At 38.0% G+C, this 12529-nt stretch overlaps 1 protein-coding gene across 12 annotated transcripts in view; it reads right to left on the bottom strand.

Moving 5' to 3' along the window:
- CDH12 (cadherin 12) overlaps positions 1–12299 on the bottom strand; it is a 1995427-nt gene extending 1983128 nt beyond the window's left edge. For all 12 annotated transcript variants that reach the window (XM_073630873.1, XM_073630871.1, XM_073630869.1 and 9 more), the window contains exon 1: positions 11520–12299. The gene's annotated coding sequence lies outside the window, so the exon portion shown is untranslated. The remainder of the gene's footprint in view (positions 1–11519) is intronic.
- Positions 12300–12529: the final 230 nt, after the last annotated feature.

The following is a 12529-nucleotide window of genomic DNA, read 5'->3' on the forward strand; positions in this document are numbered from 1 at the left end:
CTCATGCTGACAGTGCATGAGGAGAGGAAAGCTGATAACCGGCAAATTCACACAGGGGACATCTACACTGATAATCAGGGTACTGATCATCGGTGCAGCCCCAACAGTGACCACAAGTGCTGCCAACCAGTGCCAATCAGTGTTGCCTATCAGCACCCATCATTGCTGCCCGTCAGTGCCTATCAGTTATGCCTATCATTGCTGCCTATCAGTGCCCATCATTGCTGCCTATAAGTGACCATCAGTGCCATCTATCAGTGCCTGTCAGAGCCCTATCAGTGCCCATCAGCGCCGCCTATCAGTGCTGCCTATCAGTGCCCATCAGTGCCACTTATCAGTGACCATTAGTGTCACCTATCAGTACCCATCAGTTCCACCTACCAATGCCCATAAGTGTCACCTATCAGTCCAGCATCATCAGTGCCTCCTCATCAGTGCCCATCAGTGCTGCCTCATCAGTGCCCATAAGTGCCCATTAGTGCAGCCGATCAGTGCCCATCATTGCAGCCTAATCAGTGCACATCAGTCAAGGAGAAAAATTACTTAATTACTTACTTAAATTACAAAATGTTATAATAGAATCTAAGAACATTTCTTTATTGTTTCCGAATTTTTGTTCTTTTTTCATTTGTTTATCAAAAATGAAAAACTCAGTGGTGATTTAATACCAGCAAAAGAAAGCTCTATCTGTCGCAAAAAAATATATAACAATGTTGTTTGGGTACAGTGTTGCATAACCGCGCAATTGTCATTCAAAATGCGACAGCACTGAATGCTGAAAATTGGCTTGGGCAGGAAGGGGGTGAAAGTACCCAGTAGGCAAGAGGTTAAAATATTCAGCTTAACCTTTTTAAGTTGGCATAGAGATGAGGAAGCGAGAGTGGCGCAGATTCTGGTGGAGAATGGGCTTCCTTCAATGGAAGGGTTTAGATAATAAGACTACATGGATGCAGTATCAACAATTTCAAACTTACACTCGGTGACAAAAGAATCTTTATTAGATAGACCATTAACAGAATTTGAAAAATTATTATTACAAGACCATGAACCAGCTCATGTATTATCTATATTATACAAATACTTGAATGCAAATACTAAGAAAAAAGAATTGATATACTTAAATAAATGGGAAGAAGAACTAGAGATAACTATACCCAGAAAAAAATGGGAAAAACATTTGAATAATACACAAGTTATCTCTATCCAGTAGACATCAGGAAAGAAATTATAAAATGCTTGCACGATGGTATAGATGTCCAGTAGATATGCAGAGGATCAGCAATGAAAATACAGAGGTATGTTGGAGATGTCAAAATGAAATAGGTACAATATCTCACATTTGGTACTACTGTTCGAGGGTTCAGAGATGTTGGTCAAAAATTTTTGACATATACCAATTTATTACAGGACACAAAATACAACCCGATATATTAGTATCAGTGTTATCAATGCTCTCCGGATCTATGAAAGCTATTAAAGGAGATATCCTAAGACATATGCTGACAGCGGCTCGAATGGTAATAGCTCAAAACTGGAGGAAGACAACGGTTCCCTCAATAGGGGAGTGGGTATGTGAGATGCAGTCATTGGAGTTGATGATAGGGACAGAAGTGGGACAGAGGGATCAAATTCAGGAAATGTGGTAAAAATGGGAGGAGTTTAGAACTTTGGCAAATGTATCAAATTATATGTAGGGTAATATACCTTAGATTGTAAGCTCCTTGAGGGTAGGGACTGATGTGAATGTACAATGTATATGTAAAGCGCTGCGTAAATTGACGGCGCTATAGAAGTACCTGAAATAATAATAATAATATGACAGAGCCTTATGTAGGGAGGGAGAAGAGGAGGGAGGAAGGAGAGAAAGAGGGAAAAAGGGGAGTAGTTGGGGGGGGTTCTTTTTGTCATTTGTCTGAGAGAATGTAAATATGGTTGAATGGTGTGTTAATGTGGTATAATATAATTAATAACAGAATTTTTTTTGAGATATAAAGTGGATAATGTATGTATTGTTTGTAAAATGATATATTGAAAGTATCACATTTATGTAACTGTTGTGTAAAAATTTGAAAAAAGGTGAAAAATAAAGATTATACAAAAAAAAATTATTCAGCTTAAGAGTAGATATCATAAGACGACTTCTTCTGGTACCATTATCATACAACTAAAACTATCATTTTCTTTCTTGAGTCTAAGTTCTCTAACATATGGACTAATCTCCACTAGCTGGCTTGGCTTAGTCCAGAAGTAAGATTAAAAATAAAACAGTAAGCAGTATACAATATGTTTTTTAGGCTAACAAAGTTATTAGTAAAGCATCTTGTGGTGTTCCCTCCTTGGTCATGTAACACGTTAAATCCTAACTCTGAGCAAAACTTTGTATTTTGTTTTGTATAGAGTAAAGAATGGTTAGAATCTGTGTCAGGTTTTTATTGCCATATGTGTCCTTATTATGGAACTTCCCTCCTCAATTTTTCTTAGGACAGAAAGAAAAGGGAAATCTGTCCAGTGAGGATACAGACAAATACACAACCACATTGTTATTAAAATGAGGAAGGTATAGAACTTCTGACAATGTCTTTCCTGCTTTCAGTGCATTGTGAACCACTGATGCTGACAGAAACAAGAAGTACTGGAAAATCTCTACAATGGAGTCACAGCCAGTAAAAAAACAAACAAAAAAAAAAAAACCTTCTGAACGTTTTAACTCATCCTCACTCCATCTAAAACTTTAAATACCTATGATTTGAGTTAGGCGGCTTTAAATTGACTAATGACTTTATTAGTGCTACATTTTTAGGTTTTATGGTCTAAGGTTAAGAAAGAGTTATGTATTACAAACCCATGTCACGTTTGCTGGACAATTTATTCTGCATACAAATGTCAGGAAAGGTGAGTAAATGTATGTAAAAAAAAGAAATCCATACACTGAATATTATATTTACATACAAGTATATTGCACTTATATAAGAATGCCACCACTTTATTTTTTTCTTTTTAGTTTGGGATGGAATACAAATTTTTTTTTTTTTTGGGGGGGGGGGGGGTGGGTGGGACTGGCTGTGTCCTTCCCCAGCAAATACAAGAAGTCCCCTCTAAAGGGAGGGAATATATACTCTAAAGCTCCCCACACACACACACACTACGATCTGATTGTACAATATCCTTTAGATCGCTCAACAATGATGTTCTGAAAGGGCCTGTCTGATTGGATACAAATAATTGTTATTAGGTAGATCCTCATAATACATTGTTGTGGTTAGTCTGATTGTACAAAGATTGTGCAGTCAGACCATAATATGTATGGCAATGCTTAGGCAGTTGTCACCAGAATAGCTTACCTTATTGAGACGAAGATTAGCAGAATAAATAAAGAGGGTACATCTACGCAGTGGGTGGCACAGACAGCAATAATAACCTGACAGGGATGCTAACTCTTCCCTACTTTATCTAAAACAAAACAAAAATTGGCTTTACATACACTTTTATAGTGGTTTTTTTAGTGACACTAGTTTTGTTAAAATATTGTGGGCAGAGTCCTTTTTGAAATTCCACCTGTAAGACAATTTGATCTTATTAGGCTTTGCTTGGGGATCTACTGCTGTCACCATTGCATCCCTTACCTTCCATAAGGGAAAGCACAGACACATCAATATTTCAATACATTAAGCTCTTCCATAATAATGAAAGAGCTCATAACAGAATTATGTACACTGATAGATTTATCATCCAGAAGATGAACAGAGAAATCCAGCTAGCTTTCAATACTGCACGTAACCTGTAAATTATGCCTATTATGATAAGCTTTCAATATTGCATGATTTTGCCATTTCTCACTAAGTATGTGCAATGTAATATCCACAATGTAGTCTGGCACAGTTTGTCTACATAGGATTTTGTATCCCTGCATGGCGTTGGAGCCAGGTGCAAGATTAGTTATTCCACTGCTTTGAGATTCTGTACAGGACTAATCATAGACTATGGGGTTTAACTTTGGCCCATGGTAAGCATGCAAACCTCTCAATGGCAGCAACTTGGCAGCAACAGGATCACTAGAAATTGCAGACATAATTTACCAGTTCCCATGTCTCACTCCCACCCTGGCTGGATGCTGCAGAATGCCACTGGCTGACTGAGCAATGCCTTGCCATCAAGCCAGTGTGAGGAGCAATACATGGAAACAGGTGAGAGACTTATCTTTGCAAATTTTGGATCCTGTTCTGAGCATGCTATCGGCTTTATTAAAGGAAATCCTTTTGATTAAATAGTAAAAAATGTTTATTCGAAAAGTGAATATTCCCTAAACTTAATGGTCTTTTTATAGCAGAGAGCTCCACTCTTCGCCTTACTCCACATTGTAGCATTTGACAGGTCAGGTGACAGCATTCACCTCTGTTTTTTTTCTTTCATAATTCAGTTTGTATGCATTCCATGCACTTTGATTTCCTGAAGAAAATAGAATACATTATACATTTGTAAATCACACCTCTTTGCTTTATATTTGTGTGGTGCTTTTTAGTACTGCTCTATATAGATGCCATCTTAGTGTATTAGGTACAACTATAATTACTTCAATTGTTATGTCATGTTCTAGCAATATTCCTAGGTTGAACACAGCTTCATCTTTTTATTCACTAAGCTGAGTGACCATTACTTTGATAACTTGAAAATCTCTGTCTGCTCTAGTATATTAACCTCATAGGATACAGGATGTTGTTTACTTTGACAGAATTCAATTTCCTCATAATCATGCACAAATAATGTAATTGTAGTAGACATGGAAGGGCTATTTACTATAAAGTCAGTTATCTGCTTTTCCAAGTAATATTCCATAGTTTCTTATTTTAAATTAAGCAAACATAAAATAGTTAAAGCTCAGTTCCAAAAATTACAAAAAATATATACTTTTTAGTTGCCCCCCCCACTACACTGCAAGAGTTAAAAGCTCATCAACTTAAGAGAAAAAGGTATACTTCGCTCGAGCAGGCTTCCTCCATTTATGCCAGCCCCCTGAACCCTCTTTTATAAGATGCTCCTGGCCACTGTGACATAATGACAGCATCATGTACAGTGCAGGGCCAATAGCCCTGAATCATACATGAGGACCTACTCACAGGCAGGAAAGGAGGACAGCACCAGACTCTGCCAGAGCAAAGAGCAGGCTAAGAACTACATCTTATTCCACATTCCCTAGCGAGTTGAGCTTTAATTTTATGCATAGGAAAAGATGTTAGCACAAGCACATTCCTTTTGCTATTCTATACGTATATATAGGCTGTTGTAAGCTCAGTATTACTCCCTGGTATATATTACAGCTCTCTAGCAATCCTTGGGTCCATAGATAGCAGCTGTGAAAACTTTGATTTTGGATATAACAAGGAAGGGCTGGTTTGTGAAGATTTCCATTTCCAATAGTAGTTAGTCTCATTCAGCTGGTCTTGTGTAATGCTGAGGATGCTTCACTATATATCCAAATGGTTTCCTTAGATTTGATGATTATCAGTAGCATACCCCAATCTGATACCCACTGTGCTTTGAAATGTGGCAGGGCAGATATTGATTTTCCAAGAATATGATGGACATTTGGACGTTTGTGAAACCGTCATGTTCTTAGGCAGTCAGCATCTGCCTTGACACATTTCATAACACAATGCTGATTTTATTAAGGTGAGTAACCCATGTGGCTATAAACGCTGGTGCATTTTATTGACACTCAATATTACTTAATGGCATGTGATTTGACAGCATGCGAAATAAGAGTCTGTTGCTGGCAATGGCACTGTCCAAATCGGTGTGATGCCAACTTTGGGGTGCCGCACCAATTCCCAAAAGTACTACTTTTGGCGACTCGGGGGGGCAATTTCAATAGACATCTGTGCAGGAACCAGCCCCTGAATTCAGGCTGAAATGCCAGTATATATATATATATATATATATATATATATATATATATATATATATACACACATAGTATCTCACAAAAGTGAGTACACCCCTCATATTTTTGTAAATAGTTTATTGAAGAAATGACACTTTGCTACAATGTAAAGTAGTGAGTGTACAGCTTGTATAACAGTGTAAATTTGCTGTCCCCTCAAAATAACTCAACACACGGCCATTACACAGCAAACTGTTCTGAGTGGAACCTGTGCTGTTAAACTGATGTATGGTCTCACCACCGTGCTGCAGCTCAGTTTCAGGGTCTTGGCAATGTTCTTATAGCCTAGACCATCTTTATGTAGTGCAACAATTCTTTTTTTTGAGATCCTCAGAGAGTTTTTTGTCATGAGGTGCCATGTTGAACTTCCAGTGACCAATATGAGAGAGGGATAGCTATAACACCACATTTAACACACTTGCTCCCCATTCACACCTCAGACCATGTAACGCTAATGAGTCACATGACACCCGGGAGGGAAAATGGCTAATTGGGCCAATTTGGACATTTTTACTTAGAGTTGTACTCACTTTTGTTGCCAGTGGCATAGACATTAATGGCTGTGTGTTGAGTTATTTTGAGGGGACAACAAATTTACACTGTTATACAATTTGTACACTCACTACTTTACACTGTAGAAAAGTGTAATTTCTTCAGTGTTGTCACATAAAAAGATAGAATAAAATATTTAAAAAAAAATGTGAGGAATGTACTCACTTTTGTGAGATATTGTATATATACACATATATATAGTATATAGAGCATATATATCTATCTATCTATATATATATAGATATATATCTATATATATCTATATCTATCTATCTATATATATATAGATATATCTATCTATATATATATATATATATATCTATATATATAGATATATATATATCTATATATATAGATATATATATATATATATATATATATATATATATAGATAGATAGATAGATAGATAGATAGATAGATAGATAGATAGATAGATAGATAGATAGATAGATAGATAGATAGATAGATAGATAGATATGTGATATGAAAAACCATGTTTCATTGTATACCATAAAGTATATAGTAAATGCAGTACCTTTATGAGGGAAGTCATATTAGTTCATTACATACAGTTTTCAGATTATCCTTCCTGCTGGCTTGCTCTGTGTCTGTGACAGTAAAAATGGGTCAAATCTTAACTGATTAAAAACATTAGATTCTCTATAAGTCTAACTGAGCTTACTTTAACAGTTATTCAGCAAGACATGCTAATAATATTCCTCGTTAAACAGATGACCACAGACGGAAAAAAAAAATGCAATAATCTAATTATAAGACAGCAAGCAAGTAAAAATAGAAACGTCAAAACTGATAGTAATAAGTCAAACTATCTCTCTAAAAAAACACAATAGTTTCTTTTTCAAATTACTGTAATGGCTGGTATGTTCCAAAGACTACCTGAGGCACCAATAGTGATACAAAGTTCTAACCTTGACTTAAACCAGAATTAAACCTATTGATTCAATGGCTTCAAAAAACAGTTACATTTCCACCATGTCGGGAATGCTAACTGTCACATTTGCTTGTACTCTCAACTAAACTGTCAAACCATCAAATATTTAGAATCAAAACTGATCACATGTGCAGCACAATGGCAGTTTCAGATCAAACTGAGGCTAAGATGGCAGCTTCCATGGCTCAAAAGAATAGGAAGGTTTAGTTCCACTTTAAATTGTAATTCTAGTCAGGTAACTGACATTCAAATACTTACATATCTTTAACAAGTAGTAAATAAAATTGCAGGGCTTTTGTTTCCTTCAAGTAGTATTTGCATTCCTATACAAGTCTACGGGAATGCAAAGCCTGCTGGAAGCAGGTCAATTGCAGCTTAGGCAGTCGACAATTGGTAGTCAAATGTACCTGTCAGTGAATTCTAAATGATCTCAGAAGCATCTCAAAATTATGTCAAACTCAAAGCCTAACAACACAGCTACTTCTGTAGCTGTAGGTAATGTGGAGTAATCCATCCTCAAATCTCAGAGCAGAAGCAATTAAAGCAATAGTAGTAAAAGTAAGGGAATTTTTTTTATAACAAACATGTTATACTTACCTGCTCTATGCAGTGGTTTTGCACAGAGCAACCCTGATCCTCCCCTTATGGGGTCCCCTGCCGGGTTCTCTGGGCCCCTCCCTCTTGCTGAGTGCCCCCACAGCAAGCTGCTTGCTGTGGGGGCACTCATGCATGATCGCTCCCAAGCCAGCTGTGATTAACATCAGCCAATCAGGAGGGAGAGACCTGAGAGAGCCTTGGGTCTCGTGCACATCGCTTGATTGGGCTTAGGTAAGTATTAGTAGGGGCTGAGGGGGGAGCTGCACACTGAAGGTTTTTTACTTTCATGCATAGATTGCATGAAGGTAAAAAACCTTCAGCAACCACTTTAAATCTCAGATAGCTCAGTGTACCCTAGCAAAATAGTAATCTCCTCTTTCAGCAGTGACTCAGCACCCTGTTACCCCCTCACAGCAGTGACCACGCAACTTAGCCCAACCTGTTACCTCCTCCCAGCAGTGACTAAGCTGCCTTCTATACTTCCTATTTGAAATTTTAACACAGAGTACCCTTTTTAAGGGGAATCTAAGGAGTGGACTTAAATGACTTAAATGTTTCTAACTTTGAGGATGAATGGCTTTACAATATGTGCAGTGACAGAAGTTAGTGTGTGCCTTTTAAAAAATATATAAACACTTGAATGTCCATAGACTGGCCAGAGGTTTACTTCAGAATAGAAACCAGTGGCAGCCCATCCATTAGGGGCACAGGGGCGCCGACCCCCTAATCCATGCACCCACCCCCCTTTTTTTTTAGAAGCACACTATTAGAGCCAGAGGCTCTAATTGGCTTAAAGAAAAAAGGGTGGGCTCCGGCCGCAGAGCACTGCGCCCTCCCGTTGTGTGACAATAGGCCCAATCATGATGCGGGTCCTGAGACCCGATTGGCCGAGAGGAGAAGTGATCATATTGGCTGCCACACCAAGGGAAGGAGGATGGAAGCTGCATTGGAGAAAGCGGCCATGAAGCCCGAGATACAGAGGAGGAGAAGACGACGCAGGAAGGAGCCGAAGCTGCCCACGACCTAGATGGGGTAAGTGTGGGGCCGACCGACTGGGGGGATGTCGGTATAAGTGTGGGGCCGGCTGACCAGACGGGGGTAGCGTCTTGTTTGCTGCCCCCCCCCAAAAAATATACAGCACCAGCCGCCACTGATAGGAGCTGTACAAGATAAAGATGTTAACTTCTGGATTTAGCATTCATTCTACTCCATTCCATTATTGAACTTATAAAGATATTGTTATCAGAGAAAATGCTAGACTAAAAGTCTCCTGCCTAATACTTCTTGTATTTTTTCAGAGGCCCACATTGTACTTTTTTGTACACTGGTCATGTTTACCATAAGATATCACCAATATGTTATAAGTGTTCTCTGTAAATGTCACACAATGTTAATTTAAAAAAAGAAACACGTTGTAACATCATCTCACTATACTTTAAATTTACCTTTCAAGAAAATACTTTTCACTTACATTCCAACAATTTTATGCACATACAAGCATAATAACATGATTTTTTTTTTAATGAATGTAATCCATGGTGGTTCATCATGCAAATAACTTCATCATGCAACACTTCTAAAAATACCTTGTATTGATGCAAATCTGTTCTTTCAGATGAATTTGCAATCTATCATATATAAACTGACACAGTAAATGAGGGTACAAAAGAACTTATCAGCTGTTATTTCTGCACTCTACCAAACCCATCAAGTCTGCATTCTACCAAAGCCATCAAAAATCATATCTCTATAGAAGAAAGCAGCATATAATTTGCTGCTATTACATGGGCTACATATGCGTGGCAGAGTACATCAAAACTTCAGCACTGAGTGCTAGAAGTAAGGAGATGCACTATGCTATGATTGAATGCATTCACCTATCATACCTAGCACTTAGGTTCAGATGTACAGCTGGGCTTAGAGCACTGAATGTACATTCTCTAACCTTAAATTATGAAGTTTTGCTGCAAATAATATTGCTAATAACAAGAAGTTCTGTAATATTTAAGAAAATGTAACGCTTTCAAATAACTGTACATTATACATTCCCTGACAATATGACACCAGTTAAACTTAACGTGCAAGAGGCAATGCCAGTAAATTGCCAGCGTTCAAACAATCTGCTATCCTGCCAGTCTCAAATAATATATTTTATGAGAAGGTACAATTGTTCAGCCTATGACAGCGAATATCAAGCAGTATGCAAATGGAAATTCACAGAATATGTATTCATTCTTCAATATATGACTTTGCATGAAAATAGCCATTCTTGCAAACAAGTGTGCAATCAAACTCCTCATCTTAGATACTTGTCACCTTGCCTGAGATAATATGAACACTCCAGCACAAGTGGACAATGGTCACTTGTTAACTTCAAGAGGTGACCTTAGCTCTGGCAAAAGAGTCCTTGAATTTGATCCGCTAAGTTGAAATTTAGAGTGACAGGTTAAAATACCTAGTCACTAAGGTGACATGGCTTTCTGATTTAACACTTCATTTGTCTTTTTTAGATCATCAAATCTACTGCACATATATATATATATATATATATATATATATATATATATATATATATATATATATATATATATATGCTTTGAAAATAACCCAGAAACGATTGATCCATTCTTCCTAGTAATTCACTGTAACACTGATGAAAGCACTCATATGTATAGAAAAGCTTGCAGGCTGTTGTCTTCCTAACTCATCCCAGCATTTTAAATGTCTTATCTACAATAAGCAGACATTCTACTACTTCTCTCCTGTCCCTTAGGTACTATAGACCTATTAAGACAGCAAACTATTCTATAAATAAGAATGTTCTAAGAGAGAGATGGAAACAGAGTAGAATGTTGACATTAATAGGTTGTTTTCTATCCTGGATATCCACTAGGCAAGAATCAAATTTCTTTTTTTTTTTCTTCTTCATTCCAGTTTTTAATGCCAGAGAGGTATACATTACAGGGTCAAGCATGCTATGTTATTTAGTCAGAAGAGCAATATAGCCCTACCTATTATGATTTACAATACTAGCCATTTAAACTCCAATTGCATCTCCTTTTAAGACCTGACACCTTTAAACTGCAAAGCAAAGTTTTATTCCAAAAGTGACAAAAGGCATGCAGCACAAATTGCTCATGAAAACATTTTTTTTTCCCTTCACTTCTACATCTACGAAAAGCAGGCTTAGCATTTTCCTTTAAATAATAGAGCTCAATCTCCGTACTCTCCTTCAGAGCTCGCAGCCTTTCAGCTGGCACACCAGCCACATGAAAAGGTCAAACAAAAAACAGTTCGCTCTCGAAATTGACAGCCTACTATCATAGTAAAGGGAGAAATAAAAGCTCCTTTTTTTTTTTTTTTTTTTATTGACGGAGATAGAAAGGCTGATTTGCTGCAGTGCAGAATGGCAGTTCGCTCAGAAGTTTCAGTACACAGACTTGGAAGGAATTCATTCACCCAGATAAAGGATCACTTACCTTAATTGAGATGCTTTTCCTTCCCTACAGCTCAAGCACCAAACAGCTGAACAGGCAAACCAACACCCAGCAGGTTGAGAAACTGCTTGTAGTACCTCTGCGATTTCCTTTGCCTTTTTCGAAAAATCCTGAGAGCTTCTCTTGTAGAGTAGTATTGTACCACACTGATCTCGGTAGAAAATCTCCAGCCACTGTGCCCTGGACAGGGCGAGCTTCTAACTAGGGCGATGGGCTCCTGTCAGCTCCCCTGAGACTTGGGATGATCATTGACCTGATTAGTGCTGAGCACTCCCTACATGCAGGAGAAAGCATGCAGAGGATTGGCTGGTGACAGGAGAATTGGGGGGAAAATGCACTGGAGCCACTTGGGAACGCTGTCTTTTCCAGACTAATGGATGTGTTGCTGCCGAAGCTGTGCAATTTGCAAGGAGGTTATGTACAGTGTTAACCAATGTACTGCTGCCTCCGTGTGCTGCTGATGGAGCTGCTGCTGATGCTGAAGCTGATGCTACTGAGAGGAATACAGTAGCGATTCACACAGTGTTTGTGAAGGTACAACAGCCTCACACAGCGTGTCGAACACATTAATTAGAGACTGATGTAGCGGCTTCATAACAAGAGGCTTAAATATGCAATTTTCTCTAAGCTAGCAGATAAAGTAGATTAACACACTTTCCCTGACCCTAGAGACTGATTCTCCATTGCAGTGAAAATGAATTTGGTGGTCTTACTGAGCCTTCGGCTGATGCTTGTCTGACATTAAAAAAAAAAAAAAACACAACTGCTTGCTGGTACAAAATAGCCCAATTTAACACCACAGCAGAATGCTGAATAATTTTGGATGAGACTCTTCAATCGGTGGAAAAGTACAAAGCAGCTGTAATCTCCACTTCCGGCTTTTTTTTTTTTTTTTTTTTTTTTTTTTAAGACATGCAAAACGGGGTTATGTTAACACAAGCTGAACGTGATCAATAGAATGTTTTGTATGCTTAAACAGGAAAGCAAAGAAA

The sequence above is a fragment of the Aquarana catesbeiana genome, linkage group LG05 (genome assembly GCF_042186555.1).
Source record: "Aquarana catesbeiana isolate 2022-GZ linkage group LG05, ASM4218655v1, whole genome shotgun sequence".
NCBI lineage: Eukaryota > Metazoa > Chordata > Amphibia > Anura > Ranidae > Aquarana > Aquarana catesbeiana.